The 25,504-nt window shown below is 39.1% G+C and overlaps 1 protein-coding gene across 6 annotated transcripts in view; it reads right to left on the reverse strand.

Moving 5' to 3' along the window:
* Positions 1-25,504, reverse strand: part of SPAG9 (sperm associated antigen 9) — a 154,114-nt gene that overhangs the window by 121,876 nt on the left and 6,734 nt on the right. The gene's annotated exons all lie outside the window — the stretch shown is intronic.

A 25,504-nucleotide genomic window follows, 5' to 3' on the forward strand; every position in this document is an offset into this window, starting at 1 on the left:
TTACCTAGTGACCATAACATTAAATGCTAAATGAATGCTAACAACCTCCAAATTTCTAACTCAGTCTCTAGCCCAGATCTGAATTCTAGATAGGCAATGTTCAAATGCCCACGGAACAACTTCACCTGAATGTCTAATAAGAGCCTTGGGGCTTCCCTGGGGGTCCAGAGGATAAGAATCCAACTGCCAATGCCAGGGTTCAAGCCCTGCTCCAGGAAGATCTCACACGCTGCAGAGCAACTAAGCCCAGTGTCCTAAAGCCCTCAAGCCACAACTATTGAGGACTCCTCAGAGCTGGTGCTTCACAACAAGAGAAGCCACCACAAAGAGAGAAACTCATTCACTGCAACTACAGATAGCTCCCACTCTCCCTAACTGGAGAAAGCCTGCATGTAGCAAGGAAGACCCAATGCAGCCAAAAATAAATAAATAATTAAAGAAAAAAAAGGAACCTTAAATTAACATGTCAAAGCTTGCTCCTCTTGGTCTTACCTAGCTCATTAAATTACTGTGGTCAATTGTTCAGGCCCAAAATTCTACTTCAATCCAATCCACTGGCAAGTCTACCTTCAGATTTGACCACTTCTCATCACCTTCATCACCATCCTGCTCTGTGCCACCATTATCCATTGCCTGGATAAGTACAGCAGCAGTATTTTCCAAACTGGCCTCCTACTTCCACCTATGCCCTTTGCAATGCATTTTCCACACAGTAGTTAGGGTGACCCTTTTAAAAAATCATATCAACGTTTGCCTATACTGAAAATACTTTCATATGCGGAAAAAATTTCATTCTTCCAAAGTCCTTAACCGTAGCCTCTGCAGGACCAATATAATCAATCATCCTCTTACTTATTTGACATCATCATTTTTTTTTACATTTATTATATGCTTGTTGCTTTAAATAACTGAGATTTGGGATGGTTTGTTATGCAGTAATAGTTAACTGATATAAATATATTAACAGTGATTAAAAACTTTTTATCCAGAAAAAATAACGTGCATAGAATATGAAGTATAAAATCACTGAGATGATTGTTTTATCCCCAATTCTCTCTTCCACTGGTGTCAGACATGGACATTTGAATTTAATTTTTGACATTATCTTCTAATACTCTTCATTCAGATATTTAAATGGCTCACTCTGCCCTCACCTCCTTAACATCTTTGTTCAAATGTTAGCTTCTTACTAAGACTTCCTTTACCTATCATATTTAAAACTGCAACACCCACTCACTACTTCTCTTGTTTCTTCCTCTATTGCACTTATCCTCATCTAAAACACTAGCAGTTCAGTTCAGTCACTAAGTCACGTCCGACACACTGCAACCCCATGGGCAGTAGCACGCCAAGCTTCCTGGTCCATCACCAACTGCTGGAGCTTACTCAAATTCATGTCCATTGAGTTGGTGTTGCCATCAAATCATCTCATCCTCTGTCACCCCCTTTTCCACCTTCAATCTTTCGCAGCATCAGCATCTTTTCAAATGAGTCAGTTCTTTGCATCAGGTGGCCAAAGTACTGGAGTTTCAGCTTTAGCATCAGTCCTTCCAATGAATACTCAGGACTGGTTTCCTTTAGGATGAACTGGTTGGATCTCTTGATGTCCAACAGACTCTCAAGAGTCTTCTCCAACACCACACTTCAAAAGCATCAATTCTTCAGCGCTCAGCTTTCTTTATAGTCCAATTCTCACATCCACACATAACTACTGGAAAAACCATAGCTTTTACTAGACAGACCTTTGTTGGCAAAGTAATGACTCCACTTTTTAATATGCTATCTAGGTTGGTCATAGCTTTTCTTCCAAGGAGCAAGCGTCTTTTAATTTCATGGCTGCAGTCACCATCTGCAGTGATTTTGAAGCACAAAATATAAAGTCTGTCACTGTTTCCATTGTTTCCCCATCTATTTGGCATGAAGTGATGGAATTGGATGCCATGACCTTAGTTTTTTGAATGCTGAGTTTTAAGCCAACTTTTTCACTCTCCTCTTTCACTTTCATCAAGAGGCTCTTTAGCTTTTCTTCACTTTCTGCCATAAGGGTGGTGTCATCTGCATATCTGAGGTTATTGATATTACTCCTAGAAATCTTGATTCCAGCTTATGCTTCATCTAACCTGGCATTTTGCATGATGTATTCTGCACATAAGTTAAATAAGCATGGTGACAATATACAGCCTTGACATACTACTTTCCCTATTTGGAACCAGTCTGTTGTTCCATGTCTGGTTCTAACCGTTGCTTCTTGACCTGCATACAGATTTCGCCAGAGGTAGGTCAGGTGGTCTGGTATTCCCACCTCTTCAAGAATCTTCCACAGTTTGTTGTGATCCACACAGTCAAAGGCTTTGGTATAGTCAATAAAGCAGAAGTAGATGTTTTTCTGGAACTCTCTTGCTTTTTTCATGATACAATGGATGTTGGCAATTTGATCTCTGGTTCTTCTGCCTTTTCTAAATCCAGCTTGAACATCTAGAAGTTCACAGTTCACATACTGTTGAAGCCTGGCTTGGAGGATTTTGAGCATTACTTTGCTAGCGTGTGAGATGAGTGCAACTGTGCAGTACTTTGAGCATTCTTTGGCATTGCCTTTCTTTAGGATTAGACTGAAAACTGACCTTTTCCAGTCCTGTGGCCACTGCTGAGTTTTCCAAATTTGCTGGCATATTGAGTGCAGCACTTTCACAGCAACATCTTACAGGATTTGAAACAGCTCAACTGGAATTCCATCACCTCCACTAGCTTTATTCATGGTGATGCTTCCTAAGGCCCACTTGACTTCACATTCCAGGATGTCTGGCTCTAGGTGAGTGATCACACCATCATGGTTATCTAGGTCATGAAGATCTTTTTTGTATAGTTCTTCTGTGTATTCTTGCCATATCGTCTTAATATCTTCTGCTTCTGTTAGGTCCACACCGTTTCTGTCCTTTATTGTGCCTATCTTTGCATGACGTGTTCCCTTGGTATCTCTAATTTTCTTGAAGAGATCTCTAGTTTTTCCCATTCTATTGTTTTCCTCTATTTCTTTGCAATGATCACTAACTAGTAAGGCTTTCTCATCTCTCCTTACTATTCTTTAGAACTCTGCATTCAAATGGGTATATCTTTCCTTTTCTTCTTTGCCTTTAGGTATTTGCCTCAGCTGTTTGTAAGGCCTCCTCAGACAACATTTTGCCTTTTTGCATTTCTTTTTCTTGGGGATGGTCTTGATCACTGCCTCATTACAATGTCACGAACCTCCGTCCATAGTTCTTCAGGCACTCTATCAGATCTAATCCCTTGAATCTATCACTTCCACTGTATAATAGTAAGGGATTTGATTTAGGTCATACCTGAAAGGTCTAGTGGTTTTCCCTACTTTCTTCAATTTAGGTCTGAATTTTACAATAAGGAGTTCATGATCTGAGCCACAGTCAGCTCCTGTTCTTGTTTTTGCTGACTGTATAGAGCTTCTCCATCTTTGGCTGCAAAGAATATAATCAATCTGATTTCGGTATTGACCATCTGGTGATGTGCATTTGTAGAGTCGTCTCTTTTAACTTTCTACTTTTGTATTCCAGTCCCCTATAATAAAAAGGACATTGTTTTTGGACCTGAGTTCTAGAAGGTCTTGTAGGTCCTTCATAGAACCGTCCAACTTCAGCTTCTTTAGCATTACTGGTTGGGACACAGACTTGGATTACTGTAATACTGAATGGTTTGCCTTGGAAACGAACCGAGATCATTCTGTCATTTTTGAGATTGCACCCAAGTACTGCATTTCAGACTCTTCTGTTAACTATGAGCTACTCCATTTTTTCTAAGGGATTCTTGCCCACAGTAGTAGATATAATGGTCATCTGAGTTAAATTCACCCATTCCAGTCCATTTTCGTTCACTGATTCCTAAAATGTCAATGTTCACTCTTGCCATCTCCTATTTGACCACCTCCAATTTACCTTGATTCATAGACCTAACATTATTGTTCTTCACAGCATCAGACTTTATACTTCCATCACCAGTCACATCCACAACTAGGCACTGTTTTCGCTTTAACTCCATCTCTTCATTCTTTCTGGAGTTACTTCTCCACTGATCTCCCGCAGCATATTGGGCACCTACTGACCTAGGGAGTTCATCTTTCAGTGTCCTATCTTTTTGCCTTTTCATACTGTTCATGGGGTTCTCAAGGCAAGAAAACTGAATTAGTTTGCCATTCCCTTCTCCAGTGGACCACGTTTTGTCAGAACTCTCCACCATGACCCATCTGTCTTGGGTGGCCCTACAAGGCATGGCTCATGGTTTCATGGACTTAGACAAGGCTGTGGTCCATGTGATCAGTCTGGTTAGTTTTCTGTGACTGTGGTTTTCATTCTGTCTGCCCTCTGATGGATAAGGATAAGAGGTTTATGGAAGCTTCCTGATGGGAGAGACTGACTGTGGGGGAAACTGGGTCTTATTCTGATGGGGTGGGGCCATGCTCAGTAAATCTTTAATACAATTTTCTGTTGATGGGCGGGGCTGTGTTCCCTCCCTATTGTTTTCCCTGAGGCCAAACTATGGTGGAGGTAATGAAGATAATGGCGACCTCCTTCATGCCATTATCTTCATTACCTCCACCACAAGGAGTCACTCAGTGCCCCCAACCCTGAACCAGGCCACCAATGACCCAAGCCTCTGCTGAAGACTCCAGAACACTCACGGGCAAGTCTGGGTCAGTCTCTTGTGGAGGTCACTGCTCCTTTTTCCTGGGTCCTGGTGCACACAAGGTTTTGTTTGTGCCCTCCAAGAGCCTGTTTCCCCAGTCCTGTGTAAGTTCTGGTGGCTTTATGGTGCGGTTAATGGCAACCTCCTCCAAGAGGGCTTATGCCATACCCAGGTCTGCTGCACCCAGAGCCCCTGCCCCTGCAGCAGGCCACTGCTAACCCATACCTCTGCAGAAGACACTCAAACACAGTTCTGGCTCCATCTCTGTGCGGTCTCTGGGTCCTATATATTTCAGTAATTTATCTTATTTATAACCTGCCTTGCCTCACTAGAATGCAGGTTTCAGGTGGGTAGGGATTTGTTTTGCTTGCTGTTTTATTTCCAGGGCAAAGAATGACAATGGTGCACAACAGGTGCTCAGATATTTGTTAAATGAATGAATACATGAAAAAATCTTCAGAGTAAAAAAACTAAAGCCCATATAGAAAAGTGGATAGTTCACAAATAAACTTGTTGCTGTAGTTCAGTTGCTATGTCCAACTCTGCAACCCCATGGACAGGTAGCATGCCAGGCTTCCCTGTCCTTCACTATCACCCAGTTTGCTCCAATTCATGTCCACTGAGTTGTTGATGCTATCTAACCATCTCATCCTCTGCCACCCTCTTCTCCTTTCTCCTTCAATCTTTCCCAGCATCAGGTCTTTTCCAATGAGTTGGCTCTTCTCATCAGGTGGCCAAAATATTAGAGATTCAGCTTCACCATCAGTCCTTCCAATGAATATACAGGGTTGATTCTGTTAGGAAATAAATTATCACTAAATACACTCTAGTTTTGATATGAAATTTGCTATTACCTACTTCATCTATCCTGAAATTTTTCAATCACTGTAGTAGACATTCTGCACACACTATCTTCCTTTGAAGAACTTCTCCCCAGTTTTATGCTAAATCTATTCAGCTCATACAATTTGACTAGTGAGGACTCCATCTCCCTAGGTCTGGGCATACAACCTGAACCAGACTGATCAGAGTCCTCTCTCTGGGACACGTGCTAGCTTTTGGAAAGAATTATACCTCTTTCCAGCTGAAGAGATATCCTTTTCAACAGATGGAAAGAGCATGCCTCAAAACAAAATCAATATAAAAGAAAACAAAGAACATGCGGCAGGGGCAGCAAGGATCCCTAATTAGAGATACCATTTGAGTCTTAGATTCAATATTTCCTGGAGCCAGCATTTCCTAATTGTTTTATTTTTTTCAGTTACATTAGCCAATAAATTCTGTTTTTATAGAGGCTTGAGTTGGTTTCTATCACAAGAAACTGAAAGCATCCTATATATTCATCTACTTTCCCTCAAGAGCTATTTTATTTTCTCATTTATTAGCCAATATTTCCTCACCTTTGAAGCCTGAAACATCCAACATCTGACACATTGGTTCTTAATCATTCAGGGGTCTGCCTTCCCAAACCCTGCCCTCTACTTTCCTATGAAAATATTTCATATTTCAGAGATTTCTGGGAAGCCTGAAGCAGCCACTGTCTATTTTTCTATAGAGTATTAATCTAAAAATGATTACATTAAGGAGTACTCCAGAAAATCTAAATTTTAAATGTGTGTTAAATCTTGGTTTGGAAATGTGCAGCTGCTGCCCTCCTTTAAAATGCTAATTCCTACTGCACAACAAAAATAAATATTCCTCAGTTCTGATAAGGCACATTAACAGATCACAACAGGGCAGTGAAAGCCTGGGAGAACAAACACTTCACAATAGACTTCAAAGAGTAATCAAGAAAAAGTAACAAATGACTGAAATTTTCAAAACTGTTATCCAAGAAAAATCTATCTGTCAAATAGGTTAGTTTTGAGCCACTGTTTCATGAAATATCCCTGATACCACAGATAATCTTGAGAAAAGAAGCTGCTATAGGGTAGGATAATTCAAAAGAACAACACTGATAATAAGTATAAAAAACTTCAGAAAATGGCCTGGTTCTATATGGCACTTGGCAATAATGTGAAAGTAAAAAACATAAAAATTTAAGAAAGAAATTAGAAATAGAGAGTGCCATGAAATTCAATCAGCTGCTAAAATAAGACTGTTTGCAAAAAAAGATATAGACTCCTGGTTCTAATGGGAGTCTTTTTCTGTCTCTTTCTGTACTGAATCTTCTCATGCTATATTTCACTATATATTCATATATATTTCACTATAGTGAAAATAATTAGGCAATAAGTGGCATGGATTACACTAATGGAAAGTTCTCCTCTATGCTCAGAGACCCTAGGTGGCCTAGTTAGCATATATATGAGTACTGCTGAAACTCTTCATAGCTTTATAGACTACAAACATGTTTGACTCAAGTTTTAAAATCTTAACTTACTTCAAAATAACATGTCTGCTTTCTAACTCCTGTATTTTCAAATTAACACACAAACTGAGACAACATAAAAATAGGAACGAAGCCCGTTCTGTCACTTTCTAGTCAAAGAAAAATTATTGTCACAATTAAATAAACCCACACACTTACAATGACTGTTTTCCAGATGCCAGCAGAAGTAGACTAGGCAGTGAAGTAGTGCAAAGAAATTTACTACAAACTACTAAGTAATGACATTCAAGAGACTAGATCAAATAACACATTAACTAAAAAGTAAAAACTCTTTGTTCAACCAATCTATACACTTACTTCATGACAGCCACCAAAGAAATAGTTATCAAAATAACATGCTAAGTACTACAACGGAACCAAGTATAAGGGCCAATAGAGACACAGAGAAATAAGTAACTAAATCTGCTTTAAATAAAAAAGAAAGAGAAGCCATTCTGGCTACCTTGAAAGAAATAGATTATCTGACAAAATTTGGTAAAGACATTACAGGCAGAGTTAACAACATATGTAAATGCATAGAGGCATAAAGATCACGGCATGCCCAAGAAGATAAAACTCAGGATTTGGAATTTCAGTAAATGATGTAAAGGGTAAACCATTAGCCAAAGAGTGAGTTGGAAATCTCTCCTCTGATTCACGAAGGTAGTAAGTGGGCAAGTAAGATTCCACTCATCCATCCATCCTTTCAACAAACAACTTGAGTATTCTAAGGTGATGAGAATGTAGCAGATTATAAGACACTCCTGGTCCCTATGCTCCACTGCTTGAAATTTGACAGAGGAAAATAAACATTAAATATGTGTAACTGATGGGAATTTCCTGGCAGTTCAGTGGTTAGTATTCCTCGCTTCCGCTACAGAGGGAGGACCCAGGTTAGATCCTGGTTGGGGAACTAAGATCCCACAAACCGTGTGACATCGTCAAAAAAAAACTGACAGAAGACTGATATGCAAAGATAAGTAACACGATAGTTGTCTACTTGGAGGTTACTGCTGATAAGGAATGGTTGTTATTTCTTGTACTTTTTTTTCTTTCAGCAGCCTTATAGTTTGTATGGTAAGTAAGTCAAATTAGTATACTATACTGTGTTACACATTTTGCAATCCACAGAATTGTCTCTTTCATACAATTAACAGTTGAAAACTGCAAAACAATTTTTTTAATGCTTTGTTTCTATCTTTAGAGAGACTTTTTTTCTAAATTGGAGTAAAGCTGACTTACAATACTGTGTTACTTTCACTTGGGTACACAGCAAAGTGAATCAGTTACACACACACGTCTGTGTGCGCTGTGCTGTTGCTTCAGTTGTGTCCGACTCTGCGACCCCATGGGCTGTAGCCCTCCAGGCTCCTCTGTCCATGGGATTCTCCAGGCAACAATACTGAAGTGGGTTGCCATGCCCTCCTCCAGGGGCTCTTCCCAAACCAGGGATCAAACCCACGTCTCTTGTCTCCTGCACTAGCAGGCGGGTTCTCTACCACAAGCACCACCAGGGAAGCCCACATACACATATATCCACTCTTTTTTTTAGATTCACTCCCCAATAGACCATTACAGAGTATTGAGTAGAGGCTATTACCTTCTCAGTGATAACATGGGATAACACAACCTTGGTTTACAACTTTATCCCAGGCTTGTGATGTGATTCTCTCCAAGACTTTTTAAAATGAGGAGTTAACATTTCAAACTCTGAATACAAAAAAGACTTTAAAAATCGATAGTTCAAGTTCACACACAATGCAACCACACTGTAATCATATGTGACTCAAGAGATAGGATATCAGAAAAGTGTATAATGTGGAAATAACATGATATGACTAAAGACATTTCTGAGACATTTAAACTGAGACCTAAAGGATTAAAAAAAGTTTATAAACAGCAAAAAGTTCATCAAACTGAAAGAAACTAAGGAAATCCAGTATGGGCAAGCTCAGAGATTTGAGAAACAGAATGGCCTGAGATAAGGATGGAATGTAGATAAAGAACAAATCATATAGAACCTTACAGGATACTGGGTCACATTAGGATGTTGGAACTCCACTCACACTTTGAAAAGCTTAGTTTGCAAGGATATGGAAAATGGGCTGTGCTGAGAAGGAAACAAGAGTATTTGAATGGAGACCAAAGGTAACCACATTAATGAGAAATGATTACATGCTAGCAGTGAGGATGGAAAGATGAAAATGAATTCAAGATATTTTGGAGATAAACAGGACTGGTGACTGAATGAAAAAGAGAGAATGAAAGCTCAGGAAAAAGTCAAGCTTCCTGAACTGACCACAAGTGAGGATGGTGGTATCACTTGTTGAGTATAAACGAAGAGAGTGTGGTATGAGTAATAGAATAGTTTTTTTTTTCAGATAGTTTCCTCCATTTTTATTGAAAAGTCAGGCTTTTATCAGTCTCCCATCAGGCCTCCCTTTCAGGCTTCCAGCAATGCAAAGAGGATCTTAACACTAAATGAGTACAAATTTCCACTTAGTCCAGCCTGTGGCCTGTGTTTCTAGGGGACCCAACACGAGGAAATTTTGAAGGCAAGTTTTTCTCCTTCTAGCCCCTCCTCCAGCTTTGAGGAGGGGCTAGAAGGAGATAACCCTTCCTTTCCCCGCGCATTCAGTAAGCTTCATCCTTTCACCTCTTCTGCCGTGAAAAATGTGCTCTCTCAGGAAGTATTGGTTGCTCAGTCATGTCCAACTCTTTGCGACCCCATGGTCCATAGCCCACCAGGTTCTTCTGTCCATGGAATTCTCCATGCAGTAAAACTGGAGTGGGTTGCCATTTCCTCCTCCAGGGCATCTTCCTCACCCAGGGATCGAACCCGGGTCTCCTGCATTGCAGACAGATTCTTTACCATCTGAGCCACCAGAGAAGCCAGGGAAGCTCTTACAGGAAATGAACTGACAGACTCATCCATACTGAGGTTTACATGGTGGACAGGGCTTCACTGCTAACTTCTCTTGGGGTATTTTAAGTTCAAATGATGTGAAATCCAAGAGCTGAACCAGGAAAACTGAAACTTTACACACCAGAAAGTAGACTGTGCCTTCTCAGAGTGCACATCCTTGGGGTTCAGCCATATGGCCTCACTTCTCACAGCCTCATGGCTGGATGAGCCCCATCTCCTTTTTGGGATGCTTTCCCTATGTTCTGCAAACCACAGGTTCTGGGGGGTCACACCCTCTCTTGGTTGTAAGCCTGTTTGATTCTTTACCCAAGGAGGAGACAATTACAATGTTTTGCCCCAAAGCTCCCACCCGTCCCACCTGGGAGGGCTGGCTGGGCTGGTATCCCTTTGGTGACCAGTTGCTCCTGGATCTCCAGATGAGAGCTCCAGGCCGTGCCACTGATCTGAACCAGAACAACATTAACAAGAATAGAATAATAGAATAGATTTTAAATACCAAAGCAAACTACCTATGAGGTATTCAAGTGCACTATATGGAATATTTATTTGTAAAGGTATCTCATTATTTGGAATCTAACTGGTACAACCAGCATGGAAGTTAGCAATGTGGATCAAAGTCCTTAGAGAATGAATGAAAAGAGTGTTACTTTTACCATACTTTAAGAGCTCTGATATATTACCTCATACATAGTGTGATCCTACAAACATAAACTGGAGGAAAAGTAAATGGGCAAAAGAAAAGCTTTGGAGGTCTATATTAAAATGGCTGTTTAACAGTGATGAGATTTAGGATGACTTTATCTTTTTTTAATAGCCTTATTCTTAAGTAGTCTTCAGACTTCCCTGGCAGTCCAGTGGTTAAGACTTCCCACTTCCAATGCAGGCGGTTCTGGTTCTACCCCTGTTCGAGGAACTAAGATCACATATAGGGTTGGCGAAGCCAACAAAAGAAAAAGAAGGAAGTCTAAAGATGCTGGGCTTTTTGTTTGTTTTTGCAATAAACATGTAAAATTAATAAAGGAAAGGGGGAAATGCAAACTGTAGGCCTATACCCCTTTAAAGGTGGCTCAAGAGCTAAAGATAAACATTGATTCATTTGCATTTCATCTCAGAAAAAGCTTGGTATATCAAGCATTCATTAATATTATCATTTATCTGACCAAAAATTTTTGTTTTTTTCCCTAATGTGGCTGCATGTGGTCTTAATTGCAGCATGCAGGACCTTAGTTTCCTGATCATGAATTGAGCCCAGGTGCACTGAATTGGGAATGTGGAGGCTTAACCACTGGACAATCAGGGAAGTTTCTAGGATTTTTTTGAAATGCAGTTAATCAGAAAACTCTGAAATGGAATACTGGAACAGAGGAAAATCAATGTGAAGGGATAATTCACTTTTAATTATATAAAACTGGCTCCCTGGAGAAGGGAAAAGCTACCCACTCCAGTATTTTGGAAAATTCCATGGACCATGTAGTTTATGGGGTCACAAAGAGTCAGACACAACTGAGCAACTTTCACTCACTCACTCACTCATGAAGATAGTAAAGGACAGGGGAGCCTGACAGTCCACAGGGTCACAGAGTTGGACACATCTTAACTACTGAACATGTTATGTATATACCATGATAGTATATTAGATCTGTTGAAGCTGAATGCTAAAAATACAAGAGTGATGTATTTCAGGACTAGAATATCGAAGTGTGGACCCATTCCAGAAAGCTTATTATTACTACAACTTGCATGAAACAGTACTTTTAGGGAATTCCCTAATGGCCCAGTGGTTAACACTCCATGTTTTCCCTGCGGGGGCACAGGTTCAGTCCATAGTCAGGGAACTAACATGCCACAACCTTGCATCACAGTCACCCAAAAAAAAATAAATAAATAAATAACAGTTTTTTTAGGCAAAGTAAATAGGATTTTGGAGGCTGTACCCTAGCCAGAGACAGTTAAAAAAAAAAAAAAAAGTAAATGAATCTTCATAAGAAACCTGTAAGCATTCATTATTGATTTAATGTGATTCAATTTCTTGCCAGTGGCATAACTTTATAAAAACAGCCAACCTACATTACATTTGGCAAATGGTAGGGTTAGGGCAATATCAAAATCAAGGCAGGAGAGAGGCAGTTTCTCAAACTACAAAACAATACTATCCCTAGAGAATTCTGGTTCCTTTCCCCCAACACAGGAGTCTGTCAGATCCCTCAGATATGTTGGTATAGGATGCACACCTCTCCACAACCCACCTGTTTGTCCATCCATTTTTCTAAGCTACTCTCACACACGCTTTTTTTAAAAAGTGTTAGGGGACTGGGATAAAAGCCCATGAATGGTCTTTTTCATCTTCTGTTACAAATACATCTTCATTAGATACTCCTTTCTCCTCTCAATAACTAATTGGCCAACAACAAATGTGACTCCAGACAAACTCTCCAGGGAGCAATGACATACTTAAAAAAAAAAAAAAAGTCAGTATACAATACAGACTCATCTCAGGATTCAAAAAGAATAATCTTTGTGATGAGGCAAAATGGTTTCAAGTTCAGATAGTTTATAGGAGCTGTTCTGCCACAATGTTCTGGAGAAAAACAAAGCTTTGAAAAGGCATGGTCCTTAAGCTAAAAAAAAAAATCCCTAGAGACTATTGCTTATTGGAAAAAGATAGTGAAGTGAAGTGAAAGCCACTCAGTCGTGTCCGACTCTTTGAGACCCCAAGGACTATACAGTCCATGGAATTCTCCCGGCCAGAATACTGGAGTGGGTAGCCTTTCCCTTCTCCAGGGGATCTTCCTAACCCAGGGATCGAACCCAGGTCTCCCACATTGCAGGTGGATTCTTTACCAGCTGAGTCACAAGGGAAACCCAAGAATGCTGGAGTGAGTAGCCTATCCCTTCTCCATCAGATCTTCCCGACCCAGGAATCAAATCAGGGTCTCCTGCATTGCAGGTAGATTCTTTACCAACTGAGCTATGAAGGAAGCCCAGGAGGAAGATATTAACAGACAAAAAACAAGCAAAAAACCTTTACAACCTTTAAAGTAGTAACTTTGTATATAGTATTTTTCTTAAAAAACAAAAATCACCAAATAAAAGGCTGACTTACTGCTCAGAATCTACCAATATATTATCCACCACCCATTTTTTACTCTGCAAAGTGGGGAAAAGAAACATTTCCATTATTTTAAATAATTATTGTTAAACTCAGTTCATTTAAATGTAACTGTTTTTCAATATAGTAGCTTTTAACAAATAAAAGAACAAACCATATTATTAAGCAATGCCCGAGGAATGTCATTCCCCAAACCCTCCCCAATCCAAAATGCAGAAAAAACTTCTAATACAAATGACTCAGTTTCTTCAAACCTAAATAACAAAGTGAGGGCGTGGGGTAGGAGGAGAGCACTTACAGATGATGAGATTCTTAAGAGACACAGAGAAAGGAAAGGGGGAAAGGGAAAGATATACCGAACTGAATGCAGAGTTCCACAGTATTGTAGGTGAGATAAGAATGCCTTCTTTTTTTTTTTTTTTTTAAAGAATGCCTTCTTAGATGAACAATGCAAATAAAAAGAAGAAAATAACAGAATGGAAAAGACTATAAATCTCTTCAAGAAAACTGGAAATATCAAGGGAACATTTCATGCAAGGATGGGCACGATAAAGGATAGAAATGGTAAGGACCTAAGAAAAGCAGAAGAGATTAAGAAGAGGTGGCAAGAATACACAAATAGTTTTTGAAGATCCAGATAACCACAATGGTGTGGTCACTCATCTAGAGCCAGACATCCTGGAGTGTGAAGTCAAGTGGGCCTTAGAAAGTACTACTACAAACAAAGTCAGTGGATGTGATGAAATTCCAGCTGAGCTATTTCAAATCCTAAAAGATGATGCTGTGAAAGTGCTGCACTCAATAAGCCAGCAAATTTAGAAAACTTAGCAGTAGCCACAGGACTGGAAAATATCAGTTTTCATTCCAATCCCTAAGAAGGGCAATGCCAAAGAATGTTCAAACTACTGTACAACTGCACTCATTTAACATGCTAGCAAGGTGATGCTCAAAATCCTTCAACCTAGGCTTAAATAGTATGTGAATCGAGAACTTCCAGAGGTACAAGATGGATTTAGAAAAGGCAGAGGAACCAGAGATCAAATTGCCAACATTTGCTGGATCATAGAGAAAGCAAGGGGATTCCAAAAAAATATCTATTTCTGCTTCATTGACTATGCTAAAGCCTTTGACTGTGTGGGTCACAACAAACTGGAAAATTCTGAAAGAGATGGGAATACCAGACCTCCTTACCTGCCTCCTGAGAAACCTGTATGCAGGTCAAGAAGCAACAGCTAGATCTAGACACGAACATCTGACTGGTTCAAATTTGTGAAAGGAGTACAGCAAGGCTGGCTGTATACTGTCACCCTGCTTATTTAACTTATATGCAGAGTACATCATTCGGAATGTCAGAATGGATGAATCACAAGCTGGAATCAAGAAATAACAACCTCAGATATGCAGATGATATCACTCCAATGGCAGAACATGAAAAGTAGCCAAAGAGCCTCTTGATGAGGGTGAAAAACAAGAGTGAAAATGCTGGTTTAAAACTCAACATTCAAAAAACTAAGATTATGGCATCTGAACTCATCACCTAATGGCAAACAGATGGGGGGAAAGTGGAAGCAGTAACAGATTTTATTTTCTTGGGCTCCAAAACCACTGTGGACAGTGACAGCAGCCATGAAATTAAAAGACGCTTGGGCTTGGTCCTTGGAAGAAAAGCTATGACAAAACTAGACAGTGTATTAAAAAGTAGAAATATCTACTTTATCGACAAAAGTCCATATAGTCAAAGCTATGGTTTTCCCAGTCATGTATGGATGTGAAAGTTGAACCATAATGAAGGCTGAGCACCAAAGAATTGAAGCTTTCAAACTGTGGTTCTGAAGAAGACTCTTGAGAGTCCCTTGGACTGCAAGGAGATCAAACCAAGCAATCCTAAAGGAAATTGACCCAGAATACTCATTGGAAGGACTGATGCTGAAGCTGAAACTCCAATACTCTGGCCATCTGGTGTGAAGAGCCAACTCATTAGAAAAGACCCTGATGTTGGGAAAGAGTGAAGGCAGGAGGAGAAGGGGATGATAGAGAATGAGATGGTTAGATGGCATCAGTGACTCAATGGACATGAGTTTGAGCAAGCTCCAGGAGATGGTGAAGGACAGGCAAGCCTGGCTTGCTGCAGTTCATGGGGTCACAAAGATTTGGGACACAAATGAGTGGGTGAACAACAACAACTAGTAGGTGTGGTAGGTCTTCATAGAACTGTTCAACTTCATTGGCTTTAGTGGTTGGGGCACAGTCTTGGACTAGTGTGATGTTGAATGGTTTCCTTGGAAACAAACAGAGCTCATTCTGTCGTTTTTGAGATTGCACCCAAGTACTGCATTTTGGACTCTTCTGTTGACTATGAGGACTACTCCCTTTATTCTAAGGAATTCTTGCCCACAGAAGTAGATATAATGGTCATATGAATTAAATTCACCCATTGCCATTCATTTTAGTTCACCAACTGCTAAAATGTCTATGTTCACTCTTGCTATCTCCTGAAATAAAAGTTTAGTATTCTTCACAGTGTGTGCTTAGTCGCTAAATCATGTTTGACTCTTTTGGAGTCGACGTCATGGACCACAGTCTGCCAGATTTCTCTGTTCAGAGGATTTTCCAGGCAAGAATACTGGAGTGGGTTGCCATTTCCTTCTCCAGGGGACCTTCCCAACCCAAAGATCAAGCCCGCAGCTCCTGCATTGCAGGTGGATTCTAAACTTTTCTTCAAAACACATCAATTTTTTTTTACTAAACAGTTTGTTACTATAGGCTACTACTGCTATATCCTGATTAGAAATGTCTACCAAAAAATTCTAAGCAATAGTTAAAATTAAGGGTTGGCAGTTAACCATCATTTGTGTGGAAAATTTATTCAGCTAGAAGAAATTTTCAACCAGTAACTTAGAAATAAATATTTGTGGCTAAAACTAATTAAAAAGCAATCAGAGCCTTCTGTCCTATGAGGACACAGTGAGAAAACTACAGCTATCTATGAACCAGGCAATGGGTTCTCATCAGACTCTGAATCTGTCAGCGTCATGACCTTGGACTTCCCAGCTTTTAGAACAATGGAAATAAATATTTGTTGTTAAAGCCACTCAACCTACGGTATTTTTGTTATAGCAGCCTGAGCAGACTAAGAGAGAACAGATGTGGCTGACACCACCTCTTCTTTCCTCTTCTTCTCTTGAAAGCAGCCTCGATGCCCACAGTTCTGAATATTAATTTTTAACCATGAGGTATATTGTAAGAAGTCCAGAGTTTTGTCCTGGACTTTGATGCCAGCACCCTCTATTTCCAAACTTCCCGCTGTAAGGAAAAACTTAAAACAAACAAAGAAAAAACTCTAACAAAATAACAACCACAAAAACAATCAGAGAAGGAATTCCCTGATTTTTAAGTAGTCTACAATATTCTGACAACTGTTTCAATGATCTTGAAAATATTTCAATTTTTTAAATGCCTAAATATTTCTAGAATATCTAGTATGTATAGGACACTGTAGCCAAAGTGTCTGTAATAAGTATACTTAGAAGAAGTCAGTTTTTCTGTATATGCCTAAGTCAAGGGACTCACTGAAGAACTTTCTGGAAGTTGTAGCATAACTTGGTACCAGCAGTAAATAAGGACAATAACTTGAATGCACAAAAGAGAATTTTAAATAGCTAGCCTCAGCAATTTGACCTTTAGTATATTTATCTATCCACCATCCAACCAAACAAAAAATATCTAGTACCTACTGCAGCCCAGTAACTTAGTGGGAGAATTAAAGCAATAGGTTAGTCAAACACAACACTGAAAGTTCTATGAAAGGAGGATAGTATGCTATGGGAATATATAAAATGGGTACAACCCATACTTCAGTGTCGTAAAAGGCATTCCAGAATTGAAACCTGAAAGATGAATAACGGTAGCCAGGCAATCGAAGAGAAAGAGAGTGCCATGCAAAGAGGCAGATTTAAGAAGGCCTGGAGAACCTACCTTTTACATAACAAACCCAAGGGGTTCGGTATGGCTCTAAAAGGAGATGATTAGACTAGTGAAGTCAGAAGCAGCCAGACTACAAGGCCTTGTATGTTAGGAACTTTAGTCAATTCAAGAACAGACTTTAGACAGATCCACTAAAGGCGTTTAAGTGTGGAAACGATCTGATCAGATTGCTGTTTTGGAGAGATCCAGGCATAGTGTGATGGACAGTGTATAGGCTGGCAATACAGAACACAAATAGATCATTTATGGGACAGTTTCAGTTGCCCATTTATTTATTCAGAAATATTCAAAGGGTATTTCTTACGTGCCAGACCTGGTATTCAGTTTGAATGAAAGAAACTCCAGCTCTTCAGAGTAGTAAGCGTTACTTTCAGAGTAGTAAAAATAGTTTTGAAAAGTAAAGACATTCCAGGTATATTTAGGAGTTGAAAACAAAAGAAGGCAGCAATGGGGATGAAGGAGAGGGAACAGTTAAGAATGATGACCTGGTTTTTGGCTAGGTAGACAGTGGCATCCACTCAGGAAGAGGATGAGCAAAGCAAGCTTGTGAGTTAAGTTCAGTTTTGGACATGTTGGGAGACATTCATGCCCAATAAGCAACAGTAATATGTATCTGAAACTCCGGAGAGAGATCTGGACTTAAAAGGCTGTTCTTAGTAGGCTATCAGCTCCATGAAGGAAGACTTTTGTTTTACTCACCACTGTATCCCAATAGCCACAGTACCAGGCACACAACTGGCCTTCAATAAATATCTGTTAAATGAATGAATGAGATACACATTTTGCAATAGTCAACAAAATGGTCACCGAACTGATCAGAATGGATTACATGAGCTAGGCAGTGTACAGAGTGAGAACTTAAGGGGATCTTAGAAAAAGCACCAAAGAACACCAATGCTAACGAGAATAAGAAGAATCCACAGATAAGCAAGAGGAAAACCAAGAGATTTCAAAGTTAGAGAACCAAAATATAATGTTTCTTACAGAATGAGTGACCAAAAGAGACAAATGTTGCTAAGAAGTATGAGGAGTAAGACAGAAAATAGAAGAAAGACATCTGAGACTGTTATTCACGTTTGTGAATTTTGTTCCTTATTTTTTTCTTCTTTTTGGTTTTTGTCTTTTGGTTGAGGCACACAGAACTTGGTCCTCCTACTAGGGGTCAAACCTGTGCCTCTGCAGTGAAAACATGGAGTTCTAACCACTTAGTGCCAGGGAATTCCCATCACTTTTGTGAATTTTCAAGAATATGAGGAGGAGAAATTCTATCATACCTAACATTTCATATCTAAATAATGACTCTACATATCTAAATAATGAGATGGACTGCTTAACCTTTTATAAACTTGTTTGTTCTATCTAACATGCCTGCCTCTTTACTCTGTATCACCTCACCTTTATTTCCTGTGTGACACCTATCACAATCTATAATTAAATGGTTTGTTATTACAATATAAACTGTAAGAAAGGAAGGGCTACTTCTCTTGTCTGATCTGTTTGTGGACACACTCCCAGAGTCTAGAATAGTGCCTGGCTCAATAAATATTTCTTTTTTCTGATCATTCATGTGTCCTGTTTATCTCCCTATGGGAATGGGATAGAGAAGAACTAAAGATCATGGAGATTCCTCTCAGCCCTTAAAAAAACACCTGCAGGAAAAGCAAGTAAAAATACATTTTAGGGACTTCCCTGGCATTTCAGTGATTATGACTCTGGTGCTTCCAATGCAGGGGGCGTGGCTTCTATCTTGGTCGAGAAACTAAGATCCCACATGCTTCCCAGTGTGGCCAAAAAATAAATGTAAAAGAAACCAAGATTTTAAAAGAAAAAACATTTTAAAGCATAGTAACAGAATCGAGAAAGACAAAAATCCTAAATCCACCCCCTAGAGAGGATCTAATCAACGGGAGTGCAAATTACAAGGAAAAAATTCTTCTTAGGCTCTATAATCCTAGTGGGGCAGGTAAGCAATCAGAAACAAGGTATCCTAAAATATATGTAAGACTAAAAAAAAAAGTTGCCAGAGAAAACATTAAATGGAGAGTAGTTCCTCAATTTCTGCATTTCAAACCTTAAAAGGGGGAAAATAATCCATTATACTTTTATACTATAATCTTAAAAAAAAAATTTAGACAATTTTAATTGCTTTGTAGAACTCAGGTTTAAATTTCTATTTATAGAAAAGTAGTTAAACTGCAATAATTTCTTCCTTTCCAGATGAGTGCCATTAGTTCACTACAAAAACATTATCTTACTCATCTCTAAAACTGACACATGCTCTGCTCTAAAAAATGAATTCACAGACTTCCCTGGTAGTCCACTGGTTAAGACTCTGTGCTTCCAGTGCAGAGGGTGTGGGTTCAATCCCTGATTGGAAAACATCCCATATGCTATACATATCCCATATGTACGGCAAAAAAAAAAAAAGCAAACACAAACTCAAATGGAATACTAGATATTAGAAAGTGTTCTCCTTTGTAAATAAAATTGTGACTATATGGTAGAATGCTTTAATTTTTAGGATAAGTACTTTAAGTACTGAAGGGTGAAGTGTCATAACATCTGCAGTGTACTTTGAAATGGTTCACAATGTAAAAATATGTGTATGTATATATGCTGTGTGTATGTGGGTGTGTATAACATTTGTTGTTGCTGTTCAGTCACTAACTTGTGTTCAACTCTTTGTGAGCTCATAGACTGCAGCACACCAGGCAGGCTTCCGTGTCCTTCATATATCCTGGAACTTGCTCAGACTCATGTCTGTTGAATCGGTGAGCTATCTAACCATCTCATCCTCTGCCACCCTCTTCTCCTTTTGCCTTCAATCTTTCCCAACATCAGGGGATTCTCCACTGAGTCGGCTCTTCACATCAGGTGGCCAAAGTATTGGAGCTTCAGCATCAGTCCTTCCAACTGATTTCCTTACATTTAAGACTTTGATCCATTTTATTTCTGTATATGGTATATTCTCCCCTCCTTTCTCATAGACTAAGTGACCATTAACTGAATAGTAAGGAGAGAAAAGAAAGCCTTCTTCAGTGATTAACACAAAGCAATAGAGGAAACCAATAGAATGGGGAAAACTAAAGATCTCTTCAAGAAAACCGGAGATAACAAGGGAACATTTCACACAAAGATGGGCACAATAAAGGACAGAAATGGTATGGATCTAACAGAAGCTGAAGATATTAAGATGACGTGGCAAGAATACAAAGAACTATACAAAAAAGATCTTCATGACTCAGTTAACCATGATGATGTGGTCACTCACCTAGAGCCAGGCATCCTGGAATGTGAAGTCAAGCAGACTTTAGGAAGCATCACTACAAACAAAGTTAGTAGAGGTGATGGAATTCCAGTGGAGCTATTTCAAATCCTAAAAGATGATGCTGTGGAAGTGCTGCATTCAATATGCAAGCAAATTTGGAAAACTCAGCAGTGGCCACAGGACTGGAAAAGGTCAGTTTTCAGTCTAATCCCAAAGAAAGGCAATGCCAAAGAATGTTCAAACTATCGTACAATTGCACTCATCTCACACACCAGCAAAATAATGCTCAAAATTCTCCTATCCAGGCTTCAACAGTACGTGAACCGTGAACTTTCAGATGTTCAAGCTGGATTTAGAAAAGGCATAGGAACAAGAGTTCAAATTGCCAACATCCGCTGGATCATGAAAAAAGCAAGAGAGTTCCAGAAAAACATCTACTTCTGCTTTATTGACTATGCCAAAGCCTTTGACTGTGTGGATCACAATAAACTGTGGAAAATTCTGAAAGAGGTGGGAATACCAGACCACCTGACCTGCTTCCTGAGAAATCTGTATGCAAGTCAAGAAGTAACAGAACCAGACATGGAACAACAGACTGGTTCCAAATAGGGAAAGGAGTACATCAAGGTTATATATTGTCACCCTGCTTATTTAACTTATATGCAGAGTACATCAAGTGAAATGCCAAGCTGGATGAAGCACAAGCTGGAATCAAGATTGCTAGGAGAAATATCAATAGCCTCAGAAAAGCAGATGACACCACCCTTATGGCAGAAAGTGAAGAAAAACCACAGAGCCTCTTGATGAAAGTGAAAGAGGAGAGTGAAAAAGTTGGCTTAAAACTCAACATTGAGAAAACTAAGATCATGGCATCCAGTTCCATCACTTAATGGCAAATAAATAGGAAAACAATGGAAACAGGAACAGGCTTCATTTTTTGAGCTCCAAAATCACTGCAGATGGTGACTGCAGCCATGAAATTAAAAGATACTTGCTCCTTGGAAGAAAAGCAATGACCAACCTAGACAGCATATTAAAAAGTACAGACATTACTTTGCCAACAAAGGTCTGTCTAGTCAAAGCTATAGTTTTTCCAGGAGTCATGTATGGAAGTGAGAGTTGGATTAAAAAGAAAGCTGAGCGCTGAAGAACTGATGCTTTTGAACTGTGGTGTTGGAGAAGACTCTTGAGAGTCCCTTGGACTGCAAGGAGATCCAACCAGTCCATCCTAAAGGAAATCAGCCCTGAATATTCATTGGAAGGACTGATGCTGAAGATGAAACTCCAATACTTTGGCCACCTGATGTGAAGAACTGACTCATTCAGACCCTGATGCTGGAAAAGACTGAAGGCAGGAGGAGAAGGGAAAGATTGAAGACAAGAGGAGAAGGGGAAGACAGAGGATGAGATGGTTGGATGGCATCACCAACTCGATGGACATGAGCTTGAGCAGGCTCTGGGAGTTGGTGATGGACAGGGAAGCCATGCAGCCCATGGGGTCGCAAAGGTCGGACATGACTGAGCGACTGAACTGAACTGACCATGGGTGTGTGTGCGTTTATTTCTGGATATTTTATCTTGTTTCACTGGTCTATATTTGTTTTTGTGCCAGTACCATACTCTTGATTACTGTACCGTTATAGTATAGTCTGAAGTCGTGTTGAGTCACTTCAGTCATGTCTGACTCTCTGTGACGCCATGGACTGTAGCCTGTCAGGCTCCTCTGTCCATGGCATTCTCTAGGCAACAATATTGGAGTGGGCTGCCATGCCCTCCTCCAGGAATCTTCCCGACTCAGGGATCAAACCCACGTCTCTTATGTCTCCTGCATTGGCAGGCAGGTTCTTTGCCACTGATGCCACCTGGGAAGTCTGAAGTCGGGACCCTGGTTCATTTTTCTTTCTCAGGATTGCTTTGGCTATTTGGGGTCTTTTGTATTTCCAGATAAATTTTAGAATTTTTTGTTCTAGGTCTGTGAAAAGTGTCAGTGATAATTTGATATAAATTGCATTAAATCTAAAGATCGCCTTAGGAAGTATAGTCATTTTGACAATATTGATTCTTCCAATCCAAAAACACAGTATATCCTTCCATCTGTTTGTGCTATCTCCAACTACGTTCATCGGTGTCTTATACTTTTCAGAATACAAGTCTTTGGATTCCTTAGGTAGGTTTATTTTCAGGTATTACACTCTTTTTGATATGATGGTAAATGAGATTGCTTCCTTGATTTTTTCTTTCTGATCTTTTGATGTTAGTGTATAGAAATGCAAGAGATTTGCATATTAATTTTGAATCCTACAACTTTACCACTGATGAGCCCTAGCGTTTTGCTGGTAGCATCTTTAGGATGTTCTGTGTATTTTATCATGTCACCTTCAAACAGTAACAATTTTACTACTTCTTTTCCAATTTATATTAGTTTTACTTCTTTTTCTTCTTTGATTGCTGTGGCTAGGACTTCCAAAACTATGTTGAATAGAAGTGGTGACAATGGACATTTTTGCCTTGTTTCCAATCTTAGAAGCAATGAATTCAGCTTTTCACCACTGAGAATGATGTTAGCAATGGGTTTGTCATATATGGCCTTTATTATGGCCTCTATTCCCATTTTCTAGAGAGCTCTTATCATAAATGGGTGTTGGATTTTATCAAAAGCTTTTTCTGCATCTATTGAAGTGATCATATACTTTCTTTTTATTCTCACTTTGTTAATGTGGTGTATCACACTGATTGATTTGTGGATACTGAAGAATCCCTGCATCTCTGGGATAAATCCCACTTGATCATGGTGAATGACTCTTTTAATGTATTGTTGAATTCAGTTTGCTAGTTTTTTGCTGAGGATTTTTGCATCTATACTCATCAGTATCAGTGCAGTTCAGTTTCTCAGTCATGTCCAACTCTTTGCAACCCCCATGACTGCAGCACACCAGGCTTCCTGTTTATCAACAACTCCCAGAGCCTGCTCAAGCTCATGTCCATCAAGTCAGTGATGCCATCCAACCATCTCACCCTCTGTCATCCCCTTCTCCATCGGTATAATTGGCCTATAATCTTTTCTTGTAATATCTTTGTTTTTGGTATCAGGCTGATGGTGGCCTCATAGAATGAGCATGGCAGTATTCCTTCCTCTGCAATTTTTTTATAACAGTTTCAGAAGGATAGGTGTTAACTCTTCTCTAAATGTCTGAAAGAATTCACCTGTGAAGCATTCTGGTCCTGGACTTTTGTTTGTTGGAAACTTTTTAACTACTGTTTCAATTTCAGTACTTGTGAATCATCTGTTGACATTTTCTATTTCTTCTTGGTTCAGTCTTGGAAGGTTATACCTAAGAATCTGTCCATTTCTTTTAGGTGGTCCATTTTATTGGCATATAGTTGTTTGTAGCAGTGTCTTATGATCCTGTGTATTTCTGTGTTGTCAGTTGTAACTTCTCTTTTTTCATTTCTAGTTTTATTGATTTGAGTCCTCTCCTTTTTTCTTGATGAGTCTGGCTAGAGGTTCATCAATTTTGCTTATCTTCTTAAAGAATCAGCTTTTAATTTCACTGATCTTTGCTACTGTTGTCATCTTTATTTCTTTTATTTCTGCTCTGATTTTTGTGTATTTTCTTTTCCTTCTACTAACTTTGGGCTTTGTTTGTTCCTCTCTAGTTGTTTCAGGGGTAAGGTTAGTCTGTTTATTTGAGATAGTTCTTATTTCCTAAGGTAAGATGGTATTGCTATAAATGTCCCTCTTAGAGCTCCTTTTGCTGTATCCCAAAAGTAATGGACCACTATGTTTTCGTTGTCATTTGTCTCTAGCTATTATTTTATTTCCTCTTTGATTTCTTTAGTGATCCATTAGCTGTTCAGTGACATATGTTTAGCCTCCATGTGTTTGTGTGTTTTTTTTAGTTTCTTCCCCTGTAATTGATTTCTAATCCCATAGTGTTGTGGTCGGATAAGATGCTTGATATAATTTCAATTTTCTTAAAGTTACCGAGGCTTGATCTGTGGCCCAAGATATGATCTGTCCTGGAGAATGTTCCGTGTGCACTTGAGAAGAAAGTGTATTTGGCAGCTTTCAGATGGAATATTTTTTAAATATCAGTAAAGTCCATCTGATCTAATGTGTCATTTAAGGCCTGTGTTTCCTGATTTTCTGTGTGGACGATCTGTTTCTTGATGAGAGTGAGTTATTAAAATCCCCCCAAATTACTGTGTTTCTGTTGATTTTTCCTTTTATGACTGTTAGTATTTGCCATATATGTTGAGGTATTCCTACGTTGGATGCACACATATACATATATACAATTGTTATATCTTCTTCTTGGATTGATCTTTTGATCATTATATAGTATCCTTCTTTGTCTCTTGTAACATTATTTTGAAATCTATTTTGTCTGATATGAGTACTGCTACTCCAGCTTTCATTTCCATTTGCATGGATACTTTTTTCTATCCCCTCACTTTCAGTCTGTATGTAGGCACCAGAATTCTTAAGTGAATTCCACGGCCTTGTACCGAAGCTAATAACTAAATATCACTGGCCAAAATTTCAAAATGTATAGAATTCACACACATATATTGTTAAACATCAGCTTTTTTGATAGACACATTACATACATTATTAAACTGCTTCTATGTTGATATTTCTTATCTCAACCTAGAAATTTAGGTAATAGCTACATTCATTGTAAGTGCTGAGCACAGCAAAAAAAACAACAACAACGGTATTTTTAAAATAACTCAACCATTAGTCAAGGGAACAGAAGAAAATGTATTTGGGTACATTATTCTAATACTAATTCTACTGGGAACCAAAAGTATTTAAGTATGTAATGTGTAGTTAAAGGTAAGCTAAGGAATCCAAGAAACTCACTCACCAAACAGAGGCACAGAATTGGATCAGTGACCTGTGGCATATACCACAGTAATCTAGTAAGTAGTTTTTACTCAACTAATCCATCCTGGTACCTTAGCCATTTTCATAGTCTCTTTTGTGATTTTAAATAAGTAAAATGTGAATGTCACTATCCCAGGGACACATAATAGATACTTAAATACTTAAATTCAGAAATCTCTGAAAGGTAAATGGTAAACTGTTAGTTGCTCAGTTGTGTCTGACTCTTTGCGACCCCATAGACTAGCCTGCCAGGCTCCTCTGTC

The sequence above is a fragment of the Cervus canadensis genome, chromosome 1 (assembly GCF_019320065.1).
Source record: "Cervus canadensis isolate Bull #8, Minnesota chromosome 1, ASM1932006v1, whole genome shotgun sequence".
Classification (NCBI taxonomy): Eukaryota; Metazoa; Chordata; class Mammalia; order Artiodactyla; family Cervidae; genus Cervus; species Cervus canadensis.